The sequence below is a fragment of the Hemibagrus wyckioides genome, linkage group LG01 (assembly GCF_019097595.1).
Source record: "Hemibagrus wyckioides isolate EC202008001 linkage group LG01, SWU_Hwy_1.0, whole genome shotgun sequence".
Taxonomy (NCBI): Eukaryota; Metazoa; Chordata; class Actinopteri; order Siluriformes; family Bagridae; genus Hemibagrus; species Hemibagrus wyckioides.
This window is the reverse complement of record NC_080710.1, coordinates 4918034-4943440: the sequence shown is the minus strand read 5'-3', so window position 1 is coordinate 4943440 and position 25407 is coordinate 4918034. Positions and strand designations below refer to the sequence as shown.

Sequence of the window (25407 nt, the reverse complement as noted above, 5' to 3'; positions counted from 1 at the left end):
ATAACACAGTCTTGTTCAACACAATTCCTCTTTTGCCAAAAATATAACTTTAGACTGTCTTTTTTTATCTGTGAACAACAGGAAGGGGATTTATACCAGCTGCCCTAAACTGAACCCTCAACTCTGCATCCAACCCTTCGAGGAAACCTTTTATTTATTTTTTTCCCAAAGCATGTAAAAATACATTTAAACCCCATCTCCGTCCATCCTGCAAATATGCTCCAAAAAGTTGTTCCAAACATTCAGGCAAAATCAATGACCTCACTTTCATCTCTACACTTTCAGTCTCTTTGACTGTGCCCCCCCCCAAGAAACTAGCACATGAGCCTTCCCATGAGCCTCCTGGGCCAGACAAAAAGATTTATTACCCAGCATGCTTGAGGGGAGGGTATGTGCACAATCGATGGGAGGTAGAGAGGACAGTGAATCAGAGAGAGGAAGTAGAGAGAGATAGGCGGAGTGCTATTTTAGACTATAGGATGCTCAGGAGAGAGAGGGAGAGAGAGAGAGAGAGAGAGAGAGAGTGAGTGAGTGAGAGCGAGCGAGAGAGAGAGAGAGAGAGAGAGAGAGAGAGAGAGAGGGAGGGAGGGAGGAAAGGACAGCGTATGAAAAGAAAGAAATGTGAATAGAGGAAAATGAGAAGTTCAATGGGTTTAGTGCTGATGATAACATGAGAGTGTGAAAGTCCCCAACTGGGTCCTCATGAGACCTGGGATTGAAATGTGTGTGTGTGTGCACTCGCTCCCAACAAACACAGCATTACCCAGAATCAGTGTGTGCATGTGTAGATCCTTTTATGCACCCGACTGGTGCATTCACAGTCATGTTTGACTCTCTGTTGCCATGGTAACTGCAGCCCATGGTGCACCTGACCTACATATGTGCAGTATGAACACAAACATGCGCACTCTATCTGCTCCACACACAAACATGCATGCAAACACACATGCATACATATATGCACACATTCCTACGTACACACACATGCATGCTGTCTCGCTTTAAATGTAACTCCTGCGGTGTTAGAGACTTTATACATTAAAATGTACACACACACACACACACACACATACATTCTCAATATAGCATGTCTCAAGGCCTTCCTCAAAAATGTTTGATTTCTGAATGAATCAACACACACACACACACGCAGACACACACACACACTCAGACGCACAGTGTGTGCATATGCTTCCAGCAATGCAATCTGTGATGTGTTGATGACTCAGTTGCTGAGCCTCAGTTAATGAGTCATTCATCTATCACTCAAAACACACACACACACATACACACACACACACATACACACACACACACATATTGAGTTAGCTCATTAGAGGTGGCCACTGTGATCATTGTCCGTCTTTTATCCACTGCTGTATCAATTGCTCTCTTCCTCTCTCTCTCTCTCTCTCTCTTTCTCTCTCTCTCTCTCTCTCTCTCACACACACGCACACACACACACACACACACACTCCTTCTTCCCTAATCTGTCAGCCACACTCATTTTGATTGACAGCTCAATACTCAATTACACACTTGAGAACTTCAGCTCTCATCTTTGTTCTGTTATTGATTTAAATGTGTGTGTGTGTGTGTGTGTGTTTATATATAGCAAAAAAAGTATTTATGTTATGTTAAAGAAATGTTTAATATGCCTGAATTTACAATTCATTAGAATACATTCATCTTTCTGTCACAGTGACTGTTGGATCAACTTTATTTATTTATTTATTTATTTATTTATCCTTAAAAATAGTCTATAAAAAGTCCAATTGCTGCTTCTAATTAAACAAATAATATGCCATGTGCTTACTTTTAACTTAGTAAATTGAAAACATCTGTGATGCTGCCACCATGTGGTCAAAACAGTCTTAGAGAAAGTGGCTTTAAACTTGGGTGAGGATTCAGATCTAGCCATAATTTGCAAGATACCATTACACTAATCCTTATAGAGGATCTGAAGTATGTAAATGAATGAATAAATATGTTGATTTTTCAGATGCAATACAATGAACATTTAATGTAGTGAATATTAACTGATTCTGTTTGTGATTGTGAACTCAAAATCTGACCAATCCCACCTGTTCACACAAAAGCTTGGCCAGTCCCTCCAATTCCTACAGAACTTTGACCAATTTCTCCAATTCTTATAGAATGTTTGACAAGTCACTCTAATTCCTACAGAACTTTGACCAATTCTTCCAATTCATCCAGAAAGTTTGGCCAATCCCTCCAGTTCCTACAGAACTGGACCAAGTCCTCTAATTATTTTAAAAAGTTTGACCAGTCCCTCTAATTCCTATGGAAGTTTTGAGCAGTCCCTCCAATTCCTACTGAAAGTTTGGCCTGTCCCTATAGTTCCTACAGAACTTTAACCAATTGCAACAGAATGTTTGACCAGTCCCTTCAATTCCTACTGAAAGTTTGGCCTGTCCCTATAGTTCCTACAGAACTTTAACCAATTGCAACAGAATGTTTGACCAGTCCCTTCAATTCCTACTGAAAGTTTGGCCTGTCCCTATAGTTCCTACAGAACTTTAACCAATTGCAACAGAAAGTTTGACCAGTCCCTCCAATTCCTACTGAAAGTTTGGCCAGTCCCTCTAATTCCTTCAGAAAGTTTGGCTAGTCCCTCCAATTCCTTCAGAAAGTTTGGCTAGTCCCTCCAATTCCTCTATAAAGTTTGACCAATCCTTTCAGTTTCTACAGAACTTTGACCAATTCCTCCAATTCTTATAAAAAATTTGACTAATCCATCTAATTCCAACAGAAAGTTTGACCAGTCCCTTCAGTGCCTGCAGACAGCTTGGCCAGTCTCTCTAGTTCCTACAGAACTTTGACCAAATCCTCCAATTGTTATAAAAAGTTTACCAGTCTCTCCAATTCCTACAGAAAGTTTGATAAATCCTTACTATGCTTGGAAAAAGTCTGGCAACTTGCTCTAACCAATTAATTCTGCTCCCACAGAATGGGCTCCCACCCATTGCCTCAACACCTACAAAAATTTTGATCAGTCCCTACAATGTCTACAGAGTGTCTGTCCAATCTAGTCCAGTCTGCCTGGTCCTGGAGAAATTGTCCAGTCCCACTTGCTCTTGCAGTAACTTTGTCTACTCCACGCCATCACTCCTTTTACCATGAAGAAAAGTTTGGCCAATCTCTGCCACTTCCACTGAAAGTTTGGCCAATTGCTACTGCTCCTGGAAAAAGTCTGACCAGTCGCACTTGATCCCTTATAAACTTTGACCAATCACTCCTGCTCTCACAAAATATTTCCACAGAAATATGACTTTTTTTTCTTTGCGTTTGTCCCGCACAATTGCAGAGTCCGCTGTTTTATAGCCGATCAACTGACCCACATGATTTGGCAGGTTTTACACCAGATGCCCTTCCTGTCACAACCCTCCCATTTTTATCCAGGCTAGGGGCTGGCACTGAGAGTCAACTCTTCAGCGGCGGCGCCCTGCCCGGGAATCAAACCCGGGCTGCAGCAATGAGAGCACAGGAGCCTGCCACTGGACCACCAGGAGGCCTCCACAGAAAATCTGACTAATCCTACAAAATTGTGGTGAATCCCACCTACTCCCAAAGAGACTTGACCAAGCCTGCCTGTTCCCACAAAAAGTTTGACCAATCCGTACTACTCCCAAAGAAAGTTTGACCAATTCTTCCCATCCCCACAGAATGTTTGACTTGTCCTGCAGATAGCTTGACCAAAAACCTACCCATCCTTGCAGAAAGATTGACCTATCCTGCACATTCCTGAAGAAAGTTTTACCAATCATTCTGTCCCTGCTAAAGCTTTGACCAATTCTTCCCATCCTTGCAGAAAGATTGACCTATCCTGCCCATTTCTGAAAAAAATGTGACCTAGCCTTCTGTCCTTGCTGAAATCCTTACTGCTTCTGCAAAAAGTATAACAGGGACCCCTTGTCTCTCAGAATGTTTGACAACTTCTACATGCTCTAGTTATAATTCTTACTGGTTTATGCCAATTATATTTTGTAATGACAGTTGGTTTTATTTCCCAAAATATAAACCCATTGTAATCTGATTTAAACTAACAACTAACTAACTAATTTAATCTAACAGCTCCTGCATGACCACCCTATTTTGGACAATACAATCCCGTGACCTGTCTTTGTCCTGCCAGCTTCATATTTGACCAACCAGTCCCATAAGCACGAGAGAAAAAACTACCCACACTTGTGATTTTTTTATGAGGCCATGCAGGATGCTAGTACCAGTATAGTACCATAGTACATAGTACAGAAAATCTCAGTTGTAAGTACAGTAAATACATTTATAAGACATTTCCTTTCCAGATACGTCTTGACCTTTTCACATTGCTATTGAGGTTTTTGAACTGAACAACAAACATTTGCAGTTGGAGTAAGTCATCTTACCCTGTATTTTTCCCTTTCCGTAATTAAATATCCTGTTACCTAAGTGTGGTTTAGACTATTCTCATTATAACAGAAAATAACATAGCCACAAGACAATAAGGCAACTATGAAAAAGAGGGCAGAATGTCTTCATGAATTGTGTCAAATCACCCCCTTGCTTTTTGCCTTGGCCCTACCTAAGTACCCTACCTTTGCCTCCCTAGAAGGCATGGCCTCCATCTAATTTGAAAAAGCAAGCTGAGGTAATTTTGCTGATTTTTTCACATTAGCTGGCTATATTTATCTGTCTTCTTTGCTAATGCCAGGTTTGACTACATTTCAAATTGGAAATAATCCTCCAAATAGTTTTTACATCTTGGGGCAGTTCAGCTAAATGTTGGGGCAGTCCTTTTTAGGTCAGGACACAACTGACACATCTGTAAGTTTTGCATGACAGTTAGCGTTTGTGCAAGTGTTGATCAAATTAACGTCACAATTTGTGCAACATTTGATACTCAATCAACCCGTTTTTATTCTTACCAGTAAATGTGAGCATTTCCTCCATGGTACAGATGAAAAAAGGTTTTGACTTCAAGCAAGAGATAACTTTTAGAAGGTACTTGACCTTCAGCTATGAAATTTTGACAAATTGTAATTAGGTTGTTGTTGATCTTTCGGCTGCTCCCTACATGTGTGAGGGGTCGCCACAGTGGACTGACTAGTCCACACAACATGTGAAGGATGCCCTTCCTGACACAACCCTCCCATTTTTATCTGGGCTTGGGACCAGCACTGCATCCAGTGGCTGGGGTTTGGGCACTGGCTGGGAATCAAACCCAGGTCTTCCACTTGGTAGGCAAGAAACCTACCACTGAGCCTCCACTGATTGAAAGCACCTTAGATGAGATGTTGCCTCACCAGACAGAAATCATGCTCAATGAATCAAACATGGGCAGCACGGTGTCTTAGTGGGTTGCACTGTTGCCTCACAGCAAGAAGGTCCTGGGTTTGAATCTGAATATATGTGGCCCTGTGATGGACTGAGGACCTGTCCAGAGTGCATCCCTGCCTTTCGCCCAATGTGTACTGGTATAGGCCCCAGTGGACCCCCTTGACCCTAATTAGGAATAAAGTGGGTATAGAAAATGGATGGATGAATCAAATACACCTCTGCCAAGATGACCATCCAACAGGTGCTTGTCACAGTTTGGTAGTGATTTTGTAACTGGTTACTTTGAAGATACAGTAATACCTTGAATTACGAGTTTAATTCGTTCTGTGACTGAGCTCGTAACTCAATTTGCTCGTATATCAAATTAAATTTCTCCCTTAAAATGAATTGAAATGCTATTAATCTGTTCCACCCCCCCAAAAACTACACCAATTTTTTTTTTGTTACTTGTTTTTAAATAAGAAAAATGTACTTTGTAAATAACAAATAATGTATAAAAAAATAATAATACATAATAAAAAAGAATGTAAAGAAATAAACTGTTTTTTATTAAGTGTATTTACCTTGAAGATCAGATGAAGATGCTGGCAGAGGGGGAGGAGATTGGCGGAGGAGATTGGCTTAACTTACTCGCTACACACTTAATGCTACAATTAACTGCTAAATTTAACTTGCACACTATGCTACACTTTATCGCTAAACTTAATTGCTACTTTTTTTAAAAAAAATTTCACTTCACTTAATCTTCTTCTTCACTGACTTTTGCCTTTTCACCACACTTTCCTCGCTTTCACTTTAAGGGCGTTTCAATAAAAACCTGTCCAAGGAGGTTTGTTTCTTCCTCCCTTTCAAAATGTTTGGAAAATGAGTGAGGCAAGTGTCATTACACCACGCCAACACAGGACCTGGAGAGATAACCACGTGAACTGACCGCTCGCTGGGCTACCAAGTGGCAGGTGGAGTAAACTGGCTCGCTCGTAACTCAGATCTCGGCTAGCATCTTAAAGCAAAAAATCAACTGAGCGACGGCTCGTATCTCGGAAAACTCGTAAGTTGATTCACTCGTAAGTCAAGGTTTCACTGTATTAGCATAAATCGTCTAAGTTATTTGGGTGCAAAAAAAAAGTGTTACCTCTCAAACATGCTACATCCTCTTGGTATATCTTATGTCATCTTCAGTCTAGGGATCGACTGTAGTTTTTTTTACCGCCTACCCTTATGTCAATAATTCAGACGTATATGATTTGCCATGCCACCACAGTTTTTCTGTAACAGTGAGCTTCTGGGAAGTATTGGCTTGTCTCATGAGTAAAATTATTACCTCCTAGGGGGTATGGGCGACTCTTCTACATAGATGAAACTCTCATGTTTCATCTATGTAGAAGTTATGCCAAGCATCATCAAAGCAGGTGCAACCATATGGCTGAGGAGAGAATTCTGACAAGCGCCTGGTGTTGACAAACTTGCAAACGCTGTTGAGAAAGAACACAAATTCATGCAAGCGTTTGAAGTGTAGCACTTTCCTAACAAGTCAGCTAAATTGGTTGATGAAGGTAGAGGAAGAGAAGGTAGGAGGTAAGAGGAGGAGAACGTTGAGCTTGATTCATGCCAAATGTTCTTTAATCCCGATGAGAGGCGTGGCTAAGTACGTACTAGTTTCTTCGATGGCTCAAACATGACTTTGATCAATGAACCTGATTTGTTTTGATTTATTTGATAAGTTACTTAGGTTTTCTGGATGCCAGGGATTCAATTTCATTAGGATGCAATGGCGACAGTACTCAGAATGACAAGCTAAAAGTAATCAAAGTGTTTTGGCTTTTGCTTCTTGTCTTTTAATAAAATCTTCATTCATGGATCCAGTAACTCTCGTTGAGTTTTCTATTTTCTGTTTTATTGTGCGTTTACACTGTATGACTTCATTAAACATTGGCATTTGACCCATTTATTATATTTTCTTTATTTTTACCACAAATTAGTCCTTGTTGGTTGGTTGGTTGGTTGTTTGGTGCAGCCTGTTTATATTAAAATGAATTGCGCTGTAAGAAATACGCTTGTTCCATTATATTTGCACAAAACGAAGTGCCAGCAAGTGCAAAAACAAGCACAATTTTATACCAAAATTGATTCGAATCATTCATTCTCTATACCCGCTTATTCCTAGGACTCCTAGGGTCACGGGGGTCTGCTGGAGCCTATCCCAGCGCACATAGGGCAAAAGGCAGGGGTACACCCTGGACAGGTTGCTAGTCCATCACAGTGCCACACATAGACAAACAACCACACACTCTCAAATGGGCAATTTAGAATTACCAATCAACCTAATGTACATGTCTTTGGACTGTGGGAGGAAACCGGAGCACCCAGAGTAAACCCACGCAGGCACAGGGAGAACATGCAAACTCCACACAGAAAGGCCCCTGTTCGACCCCGGGATTCAAACCCAGGACCTTCTTGCTGTGAGGCAACACTGCTAACCACTAAGCCAAGGTGCTGCCCCTGAGGCCAATCAATCCTACTATATATGAATATAAGCCCAAAATAGCTAAAATTTCAAAACATTTCAAACATCAACATAACTAGCAAATTACACACTGCTACAAAAATAGAGCTCGAGGTTCATTATAATCTACTCTGCAGTTACTGTTCCAAACCTTGCCAAAAAAAAAGAACTCCCACAAACAGCAAGCTGTTAATTAAGATCTGCTCCATGTCATCGACGTCACCAATGACTTGGCTACACACAGCATGCCATCGACAGTTCTGTTCAAATCTGTTCATCCATTTGAGTACCATCTGCTTCCGCTACAACTCCATTACATACGCAGTGACATCAAGAAGTGCGTAACTTATCTCATGGAATTCATGGCTTGCATCATGGCTTGCGATATGATCGCAATCTGTCTAAAGACAGTTTTTTATTTTTAACCTGTTTCATACCAGGAGTCTGTCAGCTAGCTTTAATTTCATCATGATTCTCCAAACTTATGCATGTTTCTAAGTCTGAATAAAAATGTTAGCATTAAGACAAATATATTTCTCAGTTAAGAAGGATTGGAACTAACTAAACTTTTTTTTTTTTTTTTTTACCATACTCTGGTGTGCCACAGTTGTGAAATCATCACAAAACCCCAAACAAGAATGGAAAGGAAATGAAACCACATTATTTTTGGTGAAATATATTCATTTTCTTTGTTGGTAAGTATTCAAAACCTGTAGTTTTTAGAACTAGAAATAGTTTCACCATGTTTTCCAAAGATACCACACAAATATGAATGCCTTTCAAAGCAGATAAACTGTTAGCTTTAAAATAAACATCAGAATTGTTCATTTTCTCATTTGTTTCCTTCAAACATTAAGGGAACTTTTGCCTGTGGACTCATATCATGAATTCTTAATTGTCAATGTTGACAAAAAATGCTTGAAATACTAAAGCATTTCGTTGGTATAAAATGTTCCTACTACACTGCAGCAACGTTTTCAACCTTCAAAACATTTACATGGTTCTGGGAGAGATGTGTTATCAATGTTCTAACCCCATTGGTAAGCAAACCATTGTTAGAAGATGCAGCAGTCCAGTGATGGGCAGTGGTGGCTCAAGTGGTTAAGGCTGTGGGTTGTTGATCGGAGGATCAGGGTTTAAGCCCCAGCACCACCAAGCTCCACTGTTGGGCAATTGAGCAAGGCTCTTAACCCTCTCTGCGCCAGGGGCACTGTATCATAGCTGTCCCTACACTCTGACCCCAACTTCCTTAGCTGGGATATGTGAAGAAAAGAATTCTGCTGTAATGTATGTGTGATGATAATAAAGGCTTCATGATTCCAATTTTTATGTATTAATGAATGAACCATTATGCTTTTTTAAAAATAAATTCTATTCTATTTGCGCTGAATGTTGAGGAACATCTATGAGACAAGTTGGTTCATGTTATCGTTTATAACTATAAAAGGTCAAAGCGCAAAGACGTCTTTCATTTCCTGAAGACTTTCCTGCGGTGGAAAACCTGCTGTCACTGGAGACTCCTTCCATCAATGTTGCAAACATGTTTCCTGATAGAATCCTTCACCATATTTACAGTTATATACAGTTTATCTAATTTGTTATTAGCTTTACAGGATATTGTGTCCATTATACAGATCCTTGTGAATGAGCTGTTACTATGGAAAATACTATATAAAATTATTATAGTGAATATAAACCTGTAATTTTCCCTTTGGGGACAAAATTACTGTCAGAGCTGCTGTAACATAAAATGAATCAACAACTTTTGACCAATCAGATTCAAGCATTTAAGTTGGGCAAGTGGGCATGCTCGGCTTCCTTCCAGTTTGTCTCCTAATATGATTAGCCGCTGAGTGAAAACTTCATCCTCTCACACTGATGCTGATTTGCGTCAGTCTGGGGAGTCTGGAGGAGGAACTGGGGGTGTCTTGGGAAAACATGTCCTTAGTGGCTTGATCACACCAGTTATTAGCCTAGTTATGAATATTCTCTTTCATCCTACTCTTCGACAAAATACATTAATCCCTCTATTGGCTTTTAGGAAAGAAAGCAAGCTTTGGGGTGGTGGGGGTTGGTTATTATCTTATTACACTAATTAGACTGTATGTATCTACTGTCAAAATTGCATCAATATTAAAACGATTAACAATACAGCAATTCCAAAGCAATTTCTAGAGATCATGACACATTCGTTATATTTTCTATAATAAAAAAATGCAAACAGATATCGGCGAGAATCAAGGGGAAGGTGTACAAGACAGTGGTGAGACCGGCCATACTGTATGGTTTAGAGGCAGGGTCACTGAGGAAGAGACAGGAGTCAGAGCTGGAGGTAGCAGAGCTGAAGATGTTGAGGTTCTCTTTGGGAGTGACACGGTTGAACAGGATTAGGAACGAGTACATCAGAGGGATGGCTCAGGTTGGACGTTTGGGGGGACAAAGTTAGGGAGGACAGATTAAGATGGTTTGGACATGTTCAGAGGAGGGAGAGTGAGTATATCAGTAGGAGAATGTTGGACATGGAGCTGCCAGGCAGGAGGCAAAGAGGAAGGACAAAGAGGAGGTATATGGATGGAATAAATGAGGATATGAAGCTAGTGTTGAGGATGCGGAAGATAGGGATAGGTGGAGAGAGATGATTCGCTGTGGCGACCCCTGAAGGGAAAAGCCCAAAGAAGAAGAGGAGAAATGTACACATGAAAATTAGAATTAAAATAGAAAGTGAGCAAAATTGTTTTGATTATACAAACCTGATCAATGCTATTATTTATCTACTAAGTCAAAACTCAAGTGAGTGTGTCCAGAATTCCACTTTAGACTCATTAAATTACAAATACCATATTCAATTTAATGACATTTTTTATTGTTTGCATGTTCAAATAAAGAAATCAAACTCAGGCACTCTTTTCCTGTAATCTTTTATTAGATACAACAAGCTGTAGTTCAACATTTTCTCTACCTGGTGGCAGCAGAGGTTTGTGCCTGGTTTTCAGTACTTCCTGTACTGGGAATCTTCATCATTGTGTAGTATAAAACAAACAGATTTAAACAAACCATCTTATTAAAAATTCATATCATTTCATGAAATATTGTTTCATTCTTTTTCCTGAATGAGAAATCTGTATAGAATAAAAAAAAAAATTCCCCCAAAAAATTGTAAATGAAGAAAAACAAAATCTTGCAAGTTGTATTTGTCTGTAATTAAGAAAAGTAAGGTAAGGACAGATTTTAATGCTGAAATTGAGGATTACTCATCACTCAACATTGGCACTGAATTTGCCCAAAATTTTTGCTCATGCTCACCGACATGTTAATATTTTCCTAACATTATATCTTTTATGAAATATAATAGCCTGATTCATCCTGATTCATTTTTATTCACCTTCTACTGTTGTAGATAGTTTTGATTTCTAAAGGAATCACATGTTAAATTACATTATAAGCATTTTAATTCTTAGCATAAAGATAGCATGCACACCTGGGCCACATGTGGCTGAAATTTGGTACATTTAACCAATATATGGCTAATTAGATTTGGACCAAGTTTAAACCCTATTTCTTTTGTCATACCTTCAAAATCTTTTGGTACACTTGGTTTACACTTGGAAACCTGCATATAGCCTAGTGGAATGTGCAAGAATTTATACCTAAGGCTAGCCTGTGGGAATTTTACACACAGTGGCACTTGACGTAATACAAGAAAAATTTGATCCAAGGTCCAGGTTAATGTTTTCAGCAAGCTCCTGCTAGCCGTGGGCTCCCGAGTTACTGATCTGTCCATCCTTGTTGTCTAAAATGACATATGATTGACATAAAATGAAATTGTTGCCATGTTAATTCAACACTGCAGCTGTTCAGATATTGTCCTGCATATTCTCCCAACTTTAAAAACCTCTGGATAAGGCAATAAATCAAAATGTAAAACCATTAAACCAGACCAGCTGGAACTAGTTTGACCAGCTTGAACCAGCCTGAAAATGTCCAAAACCACATCTAGAACCAGCAAACCAACCTGCATTGACCAGCTGGAACCAGTCCCCAGAAACCTTATTTAAAACCAAACAATCCCAGTCTAGACATTTTTTTGTGAAATCAAGCCAATTAAAGTTGTTTTATTGAGAGCACTTATTTTTCTCATCGGTTCAAATGCATTATTAGGCATTGTGGAGCATTTCATATTATACACCAGGGAGAGCCTCCACAGGCAGAAGCTGGTAAAGTGGTAAAATCATGGCGTTACAGCTCCAAGGTCATGGGATTGTTCTTGAGCTTGGGAGGTATTTTCCCCCTACTGGATAAATTAAGTACATCCATCTATCTATCTATCTATCTATCTATCTATCTATCTATCTATCTATCTATCTATCTAGGTTTATGTTTGTCAGTGCTAGAGCATTTCCAAATGAGTGCACTTGCAAGGTCGACTTCAAGAGTAGTTAGATAGTAAGATAGATAGATAGATAGATAGATAGATAGATAGATAGATAGATAGATAGATAGATAGATAGATAGATATGCACTGTGTATTCTGACACTTTTCTATCAGAACCAGCATTAACTTCTTCAGCAATTTCAGCAACAGTAGCTCGTCTGTTGAATCGGATCACATGGTCCAGCCTTCTCTCCCCACGTACATCAGTGAGCCCTGGCTGCCCATGACCCTGTCGCCGGTTCACCACTGTTCCTTCCTTGGACCACTTTTGATAGATACTGACCACTGCAGACCGGGAACACCCCACAAGAGTTTTGGAGATGCTCTGATCCAGTCATCTAGCCATCACAATTTGGCCCTTTGTCAAACTCAAAGCTCAAATCCTTACACTTGTCCATTTTTCTTGCTTCTAACACATCAACTTTGAGGACAAAATGTTCACTTGCTGCCTAATATATCCCACCCACTAACAGGTGCCATGATGAGGAGATCATCAGTCTTATTCACTTCACTTGTCAGTGCTCATAATGTTATGCCTGATCGGTGTATGTTAACCTGTATATTATGTATGCCCAATAATGTATTTTGACATTGAAAAAAAAGGTGTAATCTTGAGAAAACAATTTTTCTTTTTATTATCTTGAGATATGGCCTTTATGAACTGTAAGAAGCAGCACGGCCATTTCGAAACACCCTGTAAATGGAGGAAACCTGTGTAAAACTATCAAACCTAGACTAGCTTGAGCAGCTGAGGCTGAAATGGTGAAAAACGTTGTCCCAGATTTTCCTCTGCTGAAAAAATACTCTTGGAAGAACATTTTTTGCTCCTTTTAGGGCATCACGTAAGAAATTTGGGGCATCTTGCTTGACATCACAGAGACAGACAGAGAGAGAGAGAGAGAGAGAGAGAGAGAGAGAGCACTGTTTCAGTCAGAGCAGACAGAGGGACCGACCAGACCGTGTGCGCGTGTGTGTGTGTGTGTGTGAGAGAGGGAGAGAGAGAGCGCGAGAGGAGTGTGTGTGTGTGTGTGGCGTCTGTCTGCCTCTCCACATCTTCACCGAGGCATTAGAGGTGGATTTTTTTTTTTTTGTTTGTTTTATTTTTGTAAAACAGGGACTATCGCAATAAGAAGGGTGAGGAAGGCTGGGAGAGGAATATATATATATATTTATTTATTTATATATATATCAAGGATAAAAACATGGCAGTATTATAGCACGAGGAAGGTGTGTCAGCGATTAGCATCATCAGTGTCTAGAAAAAAAAATCCATCTCTACATCTCTTCATCTTCATCATTCCCATGGGTTGATCGATCCTATGGTATCGAAAAAAAGACCGCATTCATACACAACCTCGGATTAAATATCGGACGATATTTTTCCATTGAAAAAGAAAAGAAAAGAAAAAAAACACGACGTTTGGCTTAAATTTCCGGGTTTCTCCGGTAAACGAGCCGAGCTCGAATCCGAATCCAGTGAGTATTTTCACCGTGACTGTTCGTGGTGGTGTCGTCTGTGCCGTGTGTGTGTGTGTGTGTGTGGTTTATTTTGCCTTGTTTTCCCGTAACTGTTCACTGATACAAAATGAATTATCTCAGACTTCTGTGACATCTTTTAGCGCTCAACATTCAACATTCAACAAGTATCTCTCCCCCCTCACCCTCACACACACACACACACACACACGACGGGTTGCTCGATCTTTTCGCGCCAGAATCAGAGTCTCGTGCTCCTTCAGGTGAACCACCACTGCACCAAATTAGCCTGGTTAGCTTCCTGTCATGTCGCATATTAGGAAAACCAAAAATCCCCAGGCTGGAAGTCATTCAGAATTGATCAAATTCGTATCCTGGTGCTTAATTTGCCCCTCATTTTTGGTTTCAAATACATATCTCTATTTATATATGTTTAATGAGCAAATCCATTATATCTTACTAGTGCCATTTCTGGCTAGCTGAAGGATGAGTAAGCCGGGGAAGATGGGGGGGGGCACTATTGAAGAAAAATATGGACGAATGAGACTGTACTAAACATATTTCCAAACCAGTGAAAAGGTCATTTAGATTAAAGTAATGCAAAACTGGGCAGTATAGGAGGATAGTTCAGCCAAATATTAAGGTCAGATGAGCAGAAAGGTGTGAATAATTTAACAGCTGGACGCTGTCCTCAGAGTGTTTCAACTTCAGGATCGTGTCTGCGTTTCATACAGACGTCCTTGTGTCCTCTTTTTTTGTCTTATTTTTTAATTTTTTTGCTTATGTGCTAACGCCACAGGGATTGATCGATAGGGATGAACGGCTCAGATACCGGCTCCGATACCGATATGTGACGTGACGTAAGCATCATGTATGTTGTCGCGCTAACAAACACGCAGGCGACACACACACACACACACACACACACAAAAAAAGACAGTGATCTGGACATAGCTCGTTAAAGACACCGATCTGGACGTAGCTTGTTATTATTAATGGCAATTAAAACAAAGCGCACTGTACACTATGCTCTGTGAAAATATCATGAGGAGGAGCTACGATACTCTTAATCTGTCTTAAACATAACACTTAGCCATGCACAGCGAAAATGAAAACAAGCAAAGCGAGCTGAAATAAATGCGTACCCAGTGTGTCGTTCTGGATGATCAAGCGCTTTCCTTCAATAAAGACGAACCTTTGTTTCCAAAGTAAAACAAATTCCAAGGGTAACTAGGTACTTTGAGTAAAATAAACACCGTTTCAAACATAAATAGAGATAAATAAAGTGTTTCATGAGGATTGATTAAGTAGGTATCTCATATCAGTATCATTGTTGGTGCTGACAATGACAAGAGAACAGGTTTTTGTTCTCATACTTGGTGTGACAAAACGGTATTGATGCATCTCTAGTAAGGAGTTCATAATGATTAAAGTGTGGATTTGCAAACAGCCTGAAATAAAACCCACCCAAATGATTTCCACTTCGGTCTTCCTAAATACTAGTGCTTCAAAGTGTATACATTTGCAGTACTGGAATTTCTCCTTCCAAACTTCTGAAAAGCAACCAGAGAAGGTCATGTCATGTCTGAGTTAGTTACACAATACACCTGACAACGCACAGCTGTGAGTAGCTGGTTGTTACCTTGGTAGCCTTGCTGCCTCACAGCTCCAGGGACAGGGTTCGATATCGAACTGGCTTTGCATCGTCTCTGTGTGGGTTTCCACCAGGATCTCCTGATTTCCCCACAAAGATACCAGAAGGTGGATTGGCTAGGTGTGAATATCGCTGTATATGGTGCCCTCCAGTGGACTGGCATCCCATCTGGGGTGTATTCCTACCTCAAGCCCGGTGTTTCCCAGTATAGGCTGTGGATTCACTGAACCCTGGCCAGGATGAAGGTATTACTGAAGATGAATATATGAATGCTTGCTACCATGGACTGAACATGGAGCTACGGGTCAGTTGTGCAGACATGGGAGGGTTGGCTTGATTATAATGTAGATAACCAAAATTAGTGATTAGCATTAAGTATTTCTTGCTTGGAATGCCTGTCATACCTGTGGTACCTGTGTAGCTGTTGCTATAGAAACAAAACCATTATTAGCACAATAATATTCGTTTTTAAAATACATCTACACCTTTTGTCCAAATAGAGTCAAGAATGTCAAGAAGTTTAATATTAATCTAGCATCTGTGGTAAAAAAAAAAAAAAAACAGCCACTGTAATATTATACTCTTTCCTCTTTTATCCTTCCTCTGTTCATCCTTCCATCAATGACTTGTTTCCCAGAGACTACATTTACCCCACTTGAGATTTAAACTCTGGCCTGGTGAAGTTGTAGTAGCATTATGAATTTGTGTTGTACATATAGCTCCTCAGACCAGCCATGGACATTGGTATTTACTTTTAAAATAACAATAAGGGTGCTAGGTTGGTCTGCTAAGTAATAAAGGAATCTAAAGTCACTTTTAAAGTTTAAAGTCACTACTGAATTCTCGAATCTGATTGGTCAGCAGGTTGTATTATTTTCAATAAGAGCAGCTCTGACAGTCAGCCCCAGTATACGATAAATCACAATTGAATGTGCTAATGTGTTATTGTTTCTATAGTAACTCATTCACAAGGATGGACTATACCGTCTAAGACTAATAATAAAATTTAAAAAATAAAAGATGTATAATTGTTGATTTGATGCAGAGATTTATTTGATATTTATTGAAGGAGTCTCCGGTGTTGGCGCTTTGTAAAAGTCAAAGGTAATTCAGTAGGTTTTCCTCCATGTTAAAGTCTTCAGGACAGTGAAGACTGATTTGAAAATGTAAATACACTGCCTAAAATAATCGTTAGCAATGTCGTTTTCTGTGCATTTGTTGATCTTTCTAAGATTTGAACGGTAACAGGTAGAAAAGTCCATTAGGATACTTTGCATCTCAATTAAGAGCCTTTCACTAAAGGGTTGTCTTTAATTTGCCTGTTTTATTTTATTTAGCACTTCAAGTCTTCAGGAATCATTCTTTGGGAGTAAAAGATATCTCCAACAATCAGTTCTTCAGTTGAATGCTGGACGGTGGTGTGGATCGATGATAGATTTTCACAGTAGATAGTTTTGCAACCAACTACCACTTGACCCTCAGTCTTGCATTACCGTCAGGCTGCTATCTTATGCTGGTCCTCTAAGAATGTCATTCTTTAATGGAGTTAATATCCTCTGACAATTTAAGAGAAGACATTTTTACTTCAAAAATTAATTCTAATTCTTACTATTTGCCTGCAGCCCTTACCAGAATGCCTGCCATATTTCCCGCATGATGTCTTTTAATATCATGGGGCATTCCATCTCAGTCTTCTGACCAGGCAGTTTTTTCCACCAATGCACTTGAGAAGTTGGTGTTTGTGCAAAGGATGGAGGCGCTATAGAATAAAGAATAATCGGTAAGGATATTAAAGAGCATGATGGTTGATTCGGTAGAATTCAGCATCTCAGATCCGGGTTGGTCTGCAAGAAAAAAAAAAGGGTCATTATTTTCTAGTAATGCTATAACTGACATGCAAATGACCACAAGTGGAAGCTTAGTGGTTAAGGCGTTGGCCTACTGACCAGAAGGTTGTGAGTTCAAACCCTGGGTCTGCCAAGCTGGATTCTTGAGAAAGGCCCTGAGATGCTAGTTGCATGGCTGTATGAAATGTAAATTGCTCTGGATAAGGGTGTCTGCCAAATGCTGTAAACACCAAGACAAGGTATATCATCATGTTACCAGCTAGACAAATCACCTTATTTGCTTTACTTTTTCTTTAAGAAAATAAGACAAATCATTTCAGTTCATCTCATTACAAAGAAACAAAGCTCTGTCACTGGAGACTCATTCCAAAATGCCTCCATATCCACAATTACATACTTTTTTATAGCATCCATGATACAAGCCTCTGTGTGCCACCATGTGTTTCTGGCTAGTCAAATCAGCCCTGTAGTATAGACCATGTAACTAAAAAACTACCGACATTTTTAAAATTTTAATATCTAAATCTAAATATCTAGTCTCCCGGTGGTCCAGCGGCAGGATCCTGCGCTCTCATTGCCGCGGTCCGGGTTTGATTCCCAGGCAGAGAGCTAACCCAGCCACTGAAGTGTTAACTCTCAGTGACGATCCAAGCCCGGGTTAACTGGGAGGGTTGCATCAGGAAGGGCATCCGGCGTAAAACCTGTGCCAAATCAAAGCATGCAGACCAAATGATCCGCTGTGGCGACCCCGAATAAGGAGCAGCCGAAAGACTTTCTAAATTCCGGTCTCTCGCTTTTGCATCTTGTGACACACCTCCCTGTCCTGTATTCAGCAACTGCTGCCTATAGCTCTTTAGTCAGGAGTCTTGCGCAAACAGAATCGTCTCAGCTTCTGAGAGTTCTTTCACCAATTGCAGTTTCAGTCACCCTACCATGATGTTAAAATCCAGTATGTGGAACCCTGACCATCACACCCATATGAGTGTCTTCACCAAACTGTTGCCACATAGTTAGTAACACACCTGATTGTCTACAATGTCTTTGTATAATGTAGCATTATCATTTCCTGGAACTATGTGGCCCAGCCCAAACTTGTTCCAGCATGACACTGTCCAGTGTAGTCCATGAAGACCTGGTTTGCCAAGACCAAGACCTGCCTAGAGCCTGACCTTTAATCTCACTGAACACCATTGGGATAAATTGAAACTTCCCACCAAGACTTCATCTTGGACATCAGCGCCCAAGCTCTTGTGTTCTTGTGGCAGAATGCCACAAAGCCACCTTCCAAAATATATTAGTATGTAATGGGAAGTTCACTGGCCAGTTGTCCAGGTCTTATCTGTCATCAAGATCTAAGGTTAAAACTCTTACGGAAATGTTCCACATAGCACTAATTTCCTAATTAGAGCCCTAATAACATGTCCTTCAAAACACTGCTACTATCCTGATCCTTCTGGGTTCTATTAATAGATCGAAACCCAAAATCGTGTTCCCCCACTGAGAAGAACAAGTTGCATGTGATCAATCTTTTATCCTATTTTTGTCGCAACAAGCACAATAAGTGACGCCTTCAAAACTGTTTGTTCTTTTGACATCTGCCGTGTCCCTATGAGGAACGTTTGCAAAATACGTCATGGGAATGTCAAGTTACACGATTGCTATAATCCCGAAACCTTTAGGAAAACAGGGTGAGACCTTCAGAGTGGCAAGGTTACTTACTGGAACTGGCAGGTTAGTGGTGTGTAAATGAGATCTTGTTGCATGTTTACAGGCTCAGGTAAAGTCTGTGATTTGGTGGTTGCCAGTGAAAGTTTTATTGTGTTAATTAAACAGATGAGTATTATTTTTTTAAAATTTAAGAACAGCACATCTGGATGAGATTTATTTCTCATACACCTGAGCAATTTGTCAAAAATTACAATGTTTATTGATTAAAGAATGGTACTTTTTAACTATTTACGGTTAACAGCTTTACAGTACATATCAGCCCCTTACAAACCTCTCTTGTTTTCTCTCTCTTGAATCCAATAAGACTAAAAGATTGCTTATCATCCATCCATCTTCTATACCCACTTTATTCCTAAATAGGTTCACGGGGATCTGCTGGAGCCTATCCCAGCACACATTGGGCGAAAGGCAGGGGTACACCCTGGACAGGTCACCAGTCCGTCACAGGGCCACATATATTGACAGACAACCACACACACACGCCTATGGGCAATTTAGAATTACCTATCAACCTGGACTGTGGACGGAAACCAGAGTAAACCCACGCAAGCACGGGGAGAACATGCAAACTCCACACGAACCCAGGAACCCAGGCAACAGTGCTAATCACTAAGCCACAATGCTGCCCAGATAGCTTATCATATTACAAATGCTGGAGACTCCTTCCATCAATTATAAATACATTCACATTGTGCTGTTAATCTAGACTTTAATTAAGAGCTGAGGTATAGCATAGATGGAAAAATCTGAAACATTTACATTTTCTTAGGTTTTATTTTTTGAAATCCAGACAAACCTTTATTCTGATATATTTACAGTGTGGATGAGTGACATGATGTGTATGTTTATGTACTAAAAAGTGCTGAAAAAGTGCCCTAACCAATCAAAATAACAAGGCAGGAGGAGGCGGGACTTGCAGTTTACAGCGAAAGCCACCAATCAGAATGACGCTGTGCTTTTCTACACAAGGTGTATTTGGCAGAATGGGATCTAAACTGGCATGATTTCAGTATAATGCCAGATAAAGCCTCAGGAAACACACACACACACACACAGTGTAAAGACACCCCCACCTCCTTCTCCCCACTTGCCCAGTCCCATTGTGGCACAGGCGAGTGACGTCATACTGGAGGGCTTTTCTGTGCTGTGCTGTTCTATTCTATTCTATTCTATTCTATTCTATTCTATTCTATTCTATTCTATTCACTTCTCTTCTGTTGTGTATTCTCTTGCATTGTGTTCTATTCTGCTCCACTCTGTTCTATTTTATTCTACAGTAGGCTTCTATTCTATTTTATTCTATTCTATTCTATTGCACCATAGACTATTTTATTTTGTGTTCTGTATTATTGTTGTTTATTCCATTCTGTGCTGCTCGGTTCTCTTCTGTTGTGCATTCTATTCTATTCAGTTCTATTCTGATATATTCTGTTCTATAATAGACTATCATATTCTATTATTTTAGGTTCTCTTATGTGGTGTATTTTATTGTATTGTATTCTATTCTATTCTGTTTAGTCTGTTGTGTTCCATTCTATTCTCTTGTGATCTCTTCTACAGTATTTTAGAGTATTCTATTTTGTGTTCTGTTTTATTGTTGTTTATTCCATGCCATTTTGTGCTGTTCTAGTCTCTTGTGTTGTGCCCTCTTTTTCTATTCTATTCTATTCTATTCTATTCTATTCTATTCTATTCTATTCTGTTTGGTTCTCTTCTGTTGTATTTTTATTGTATTCTATTCTGTTTTAGTCTGTTCTGTCTGTTCTACAGTAGACTTCTGTTTGTTCAATTCTGATCTATTCTATTTTAGTCTATTCTCTTGTGATCTATTTTATTGTACCATGAACTGCTCTATTTCGTGTTCTGTTTTATTGTTGTTAATTCCATTCTGTGCTGTTTTGTTCTCTTTTGTTGTGCATTCTATTGTATCCTATTCTGTTTCGTTCTACAGTCAACTTCTGTTTAATCATTTATGTGGCAGTCACATATTCTATTCTATAATAGAGTAAACTATTCTGTTCTGTACGGTTCTCTTCTGTTGTGTGTTTTAACAGTTCTATTCTATTCTATTCTATTCTATTCTACCATAAACGATTCAAGTTTGTGTTCTGTGTTATTGTTGTTTATTGCATTCTGTGCCATTCTCTTCTGTTGTGTATTCTATCATATTCTATTCTGTTTCAGTATGTTCTATTTCATTCAACAGTAGACTTCTGTTTGGTCAATTATGTTCTATTCTATTCTAGTCTGTTCTCTTGTAATCTCTTCTACAGTATTATAGAGTATTCTAGTTCTGTTTTACTGTTGTTTATTCCATTCCATTCTGTGTTGTTCTAGTCTCTTGTGTTGTGCCTTCTATTCTATTCTATTCTATTCTATTCTATTCATTCATGTTACTGTGCACTTAGCATACTCATTGAGAGAGAGGGTGAGACAGAGAGAGAGAGAGAGAGAGAGAGAGAGAGAGAGAGAGAGGGGGGAATTTGGAGCTTGTGGGGAGATGATCATGGAGCATCATGAAGGGATGTATGAGATGGTATGGTGGTGGTGGGGTTGGGGTTGGGGAGGGGGGTGTTAGTGTTGTCACTGCATGGAAGTGGGAGGGGACTGCAGTATTCTGCATGGCTGCAGCACCACCTTCGTCCTGCTGGTGGCGCCTCTGGAGGACGGGACAGAGAGAAAGGTAGAGGACAAGTGCAGGGGGAGGGAGAAAGAGCGTGAGTTTGAGCCTGAGGCGTTCTCTACAGCACAGCGGTGAACACACTGCTGCAGGCGAGAAAAAAAATCTCCCAGCATCCTCCAACATCTGCTTTCTATCTCTCTCTCTCTCTCTCTCTCTCTCTCTTGCTCTGTTGCTTTCTTTCTTTGTTTCTTTCTTTCTTCCCTCTGTTCCATTTCCCATCTATAGCTTCTTTATTTCTCCTCTCTTTTTCTTTCCTTTTATCCTTTTCTCATTCTACACCATCACTTCTTCTCCCTCTTTCTTTCTTTACTTCTTTCCATAAAATTCCTCTTTGTCTGGTTTCCATTCCCTCATTTTTGATTTCTGTCTCTGTCCATCCATGTCTCTATCCCTCTATCCATACTGCGGTTTCTCTTTCTTGTCTTCCTCTACACTTCCATCTTCATTCCTCCACATGTTATAACTCTTTTCTTTTCTATCTCTCTCTCACTATACCTCCATGCTCTCTCTTTCTCTCTACACACCTTCCTTCCTTCCTTCCTTCCTTCCCTCCCTCCCTCCTTCCTTCCTTCCCTCTCTCTCACTCTTGGTGTGATCGCGCCCCTTATTTACACTCTCTCTTTTTTTATTTATTTCTTACCCTCTTTCTGTTTGATCTTCTCTCGCTCCCACATCCTTCACACTGTACATGTAAATTCTTGCCTTTGCTCTCCCTCGCCGCTCCTCCTCCCTCCTCCTCCACCTCTCACGTCATCTCTCTGCGCTATTCTCCCTTTCCTTTTCCTCTCCTCCCTCCATCCTGCTCCCCTTTAATCCCCCGTCTCTCTTTTTACTTTCACAGAAGAGGTTTTGCATTTTTGACATCATTCACTCTCTCTCTCTCTCTCTCTCTCTCTCTGTCTCGCTCTTCTCCATCTCTCTCTTTTCTTTTTTTCCTCTCTTTCCCTCCCCCCACAAGCTGCAGCGTTTCCTAATGTATATTCAACTCATCTCTCTCTCTCTCTCTCTCTCTCTTTTCTTGCTCTTCACTGATAACTAGTGTTTGCCTCTCATTTTACACACACACACACACACACACAAGTAGTGCAGTAGTAGAGGACACAGTGAATGTCATCTGTGCTGTAAATGTTCGGTAATTAAACTCCCCTCTCCATCTCCCTGTTCATAATCACATCTCTTCTCTTTTCCAAATGCTTCCCTTTCCATTCTTCTCTTACTTATTCCCACAACCACCTCTGCCAGACCCCCCCCCCCCACACACACACACCAGTGGCTACTGATTTCACCATAAAAAATCCACATCTATGTACGTTTTAGTATATTCGTTGTGCTTTTTGTGTTTCAGCAAAATCTCAAAAGAGGCTTGAAAAAATTCAGCTTTGAAAAAAGGAAGACAAGTTTATCTTTCTCTCAGCCTCTGAATTAGGGAAACAAGGTCACCGTGGTGCACATACATTTCTGAATTATTGGACACTTTCCACTTTAATCACCCTTCTCCCTCGCCCAGTCTTTGCAAGAGAAACATCCTAAACAAACTGTTTACGCGTACACACATCAAGCATAACATTATGACCAACTGCCTAATATTGTGTTTTGCTGCCAAAACAGCCCTGACCCGTCCTGCACTGTGTATTCTGACCCCTTTCTATCAGAACCAGCATTAACTTCTTCAGCAGTTTGAGCAACAGTAGCTCGTCTGTTGGATCGGATCACACGGGTCAGCCTTCACTCCCCACGTGAATCAATGAGCCTTGGCCGCCCATGACCCTGTCGCCGGGTCACCACTGTTCCTTCCTTGGACCACTTTTGATAGATACTGACCACTGCAGACCGGGAACACCCCACAAGAGCTGCAGTTTTGGAGATGCTCTGATCCAGTGGTCTAGCCATCACAATTTGGCCCTTTGTCAAACTCAAAGCTCAAATCCTTACACTTGTCCATTTTTCCTGCTTCTAACATCAACTTTGAGGACAAAATGTTCACTTGCTGCCTAATATATCCCACCCACTAACAGGTGCCATGATGAGGAGATCATCAGTCTTATTCACTTCACCTGTCAGTGGTCATAATGTTATGCCTGATCATTGTACACTTTCATTTAATTCCAGTATATTGGCTATAAAGAATAGCTTAAGTGTATTTTGAAGCTAGCCATCCAGGTCACATGTCATCACCTGTCCTGAACACTGAAAATGTTCCTAAATCAAGCATGGGGCAGCGAGATTCCTAACCCAGTGGGCCTCTAGTACACCATGCATCAAGATTTAATGAAGATGAGGAAGTCACTTAGTATTAGTATTTTTATGTTGTGATTGAGAACAATGTTCATTCAGCAGCTGATTTGAATAAAGGGGTTCTGCTTTGCTCTACCCGCTCCTATAGAGTAATATATATGACTGTGACATGCAGCTTCTCAAGCATTAATCACATGTTACAGAAAAATCTCTGCCCTTCCTGGCACCACCAGCACTCTGATGGAAAGAAATCAGCCCCAGCCTTGCTTTATTTGTGTATTATTCTTAGGAATCCTACATTTGTTGGGTTTCCACAGAGGTCCAGAACATTAGCGGCTAATAATCTCTGAAAAATGAAACCTTACGTTGACGTCATTTATTTTTTATCTTCGTAAGACAGGATGGGCTTATCGTTGCTAGCAGTCATACCCACAAACACATCTCATGCCGGATTCAGACTCTATATCAGAAGCATCCTACCTCGTGTTTTTGGCCCGTCTCGATCCGTCACTCAAGTTTGCAAACTTTTGGCGAGGACCCAGAGGTGGAAGGATGTCTTAGAGAATGGAATGGAAGCTGACTAGAATAAATGAAGACAAGGACAAGTGGGAAAAGGGAAGAGTTGAGCTGGACATGAGCAAATGGATAGAGAGCGGTAGAGAGAGAGGTGGAGAAAGAAAAGTGAAGCATGTGGGAAAGGATCCTGAATGCAGAACCTGTGTGTGTGTGTGTGTGAGAGAGAGAGAGAGAGAGAGAGAGAGAGAGAGAGAGAGATATTGAAGTTAATATATTAGTTTGCGTATGGGCAAACAGGAAGCACAGAGGTAACGCAGACGGCACTGCAGTGGCAGAGAGAGAGAGAGAGAGAGAGAGAGCAGAGGACAAAATGAGAAAGCAACTCCAGCTTTTACTGCAGCAGAAAACTCACCCCCCAAAACCCCAAACCCACCCCACCTCCTGCGAGTGACGTTAACGCTGTACTGCTGAACACATTCTCTCTCTCTCTCTCTCTCTCTCACACTCTCTCACTCTCTCTGTTCACTTTACTGAATGACATTGTAATTCTGAACAACGCTCTCTACCTACAGTACTCTCCAGACAAATCCTTGAATTAACAGCTACAGTGCAGAATTACACCGAAAGCCAACAGATTTACACGTTTCCTATCACAGTGCTGCTCAAATACTCGATTCTGATTGGTCAGAAGACGTCGACTCGTTCTGTATAGCAGCGTCTCTGACAATACTTCCTAGTAGCTGTAAGTCTGGTTGTAGTTAGGTTATTGTTTATATAACGAATAAACTGTACGGGAAAACATACGGCATTTATAACCAAGAATAAGGAATTCACTGGGGGGGATTGGGGGGTTGGGGGATTGGGGGGGTTGCGGTGGACAAGACTTTGCGAAGATACAAAGATCCATGAGGGTATAACATAGACAAGCAGGCAGAACAGAGGGCAGGTATAAAAGAGTATTATGAGGATATACACCGATCACAGGAAAAGGGG

At 40.4% G+C, this 25407-nt stretch overlaps 1 protein-coding gene and 1 long non-coding RNA gene across 8 annotated transcripts in view; one reads left to right on the top strand and one right to left on the bottom strand.

Moving 5' to 3' along the window:
- The first annotated feature begins 13227 nt into the window (after window positions 1-13227).
- kcnc3b (potassium voltage-gated channel, Shaw-related subfamily, member 3b) overlaps window positions 13228-25407 on the top strand; it is a 65341-nt gene continuing 53161 nt past the window's right edge. For 3 of the 7 annotated variants that reach the window (XM_058399674.1, XM_058399700.1, XM_058399691.1), the window contains exon 1: window positions 13233-13751. The gene's annotated coding sequence lies outside the window, so the exon portion shown is untranslated. Of the gene's footprint in view, window positions 13752-25407 lie in introns of all 7 variants that reach the window. The other 4 variants (XM_058399665.1, XM_058399656.1, XM_058399682.1 and 1 more) reach the window with 3 other exon arrangements.
- Window positions 13741-24619, bottom strand: LOC131359675 (uncharacterized). Its single transcript, XR_009205805.1, has 3 exons — window positions 24379-24619; window positions 17352-17472; window positions 13741-17249 (listed from the first exon to the last, which is right to left on the bottom strand). It is a non-coding gene; the product is annotated as an uncharacterized LOC131359675 (long non-coding RNA).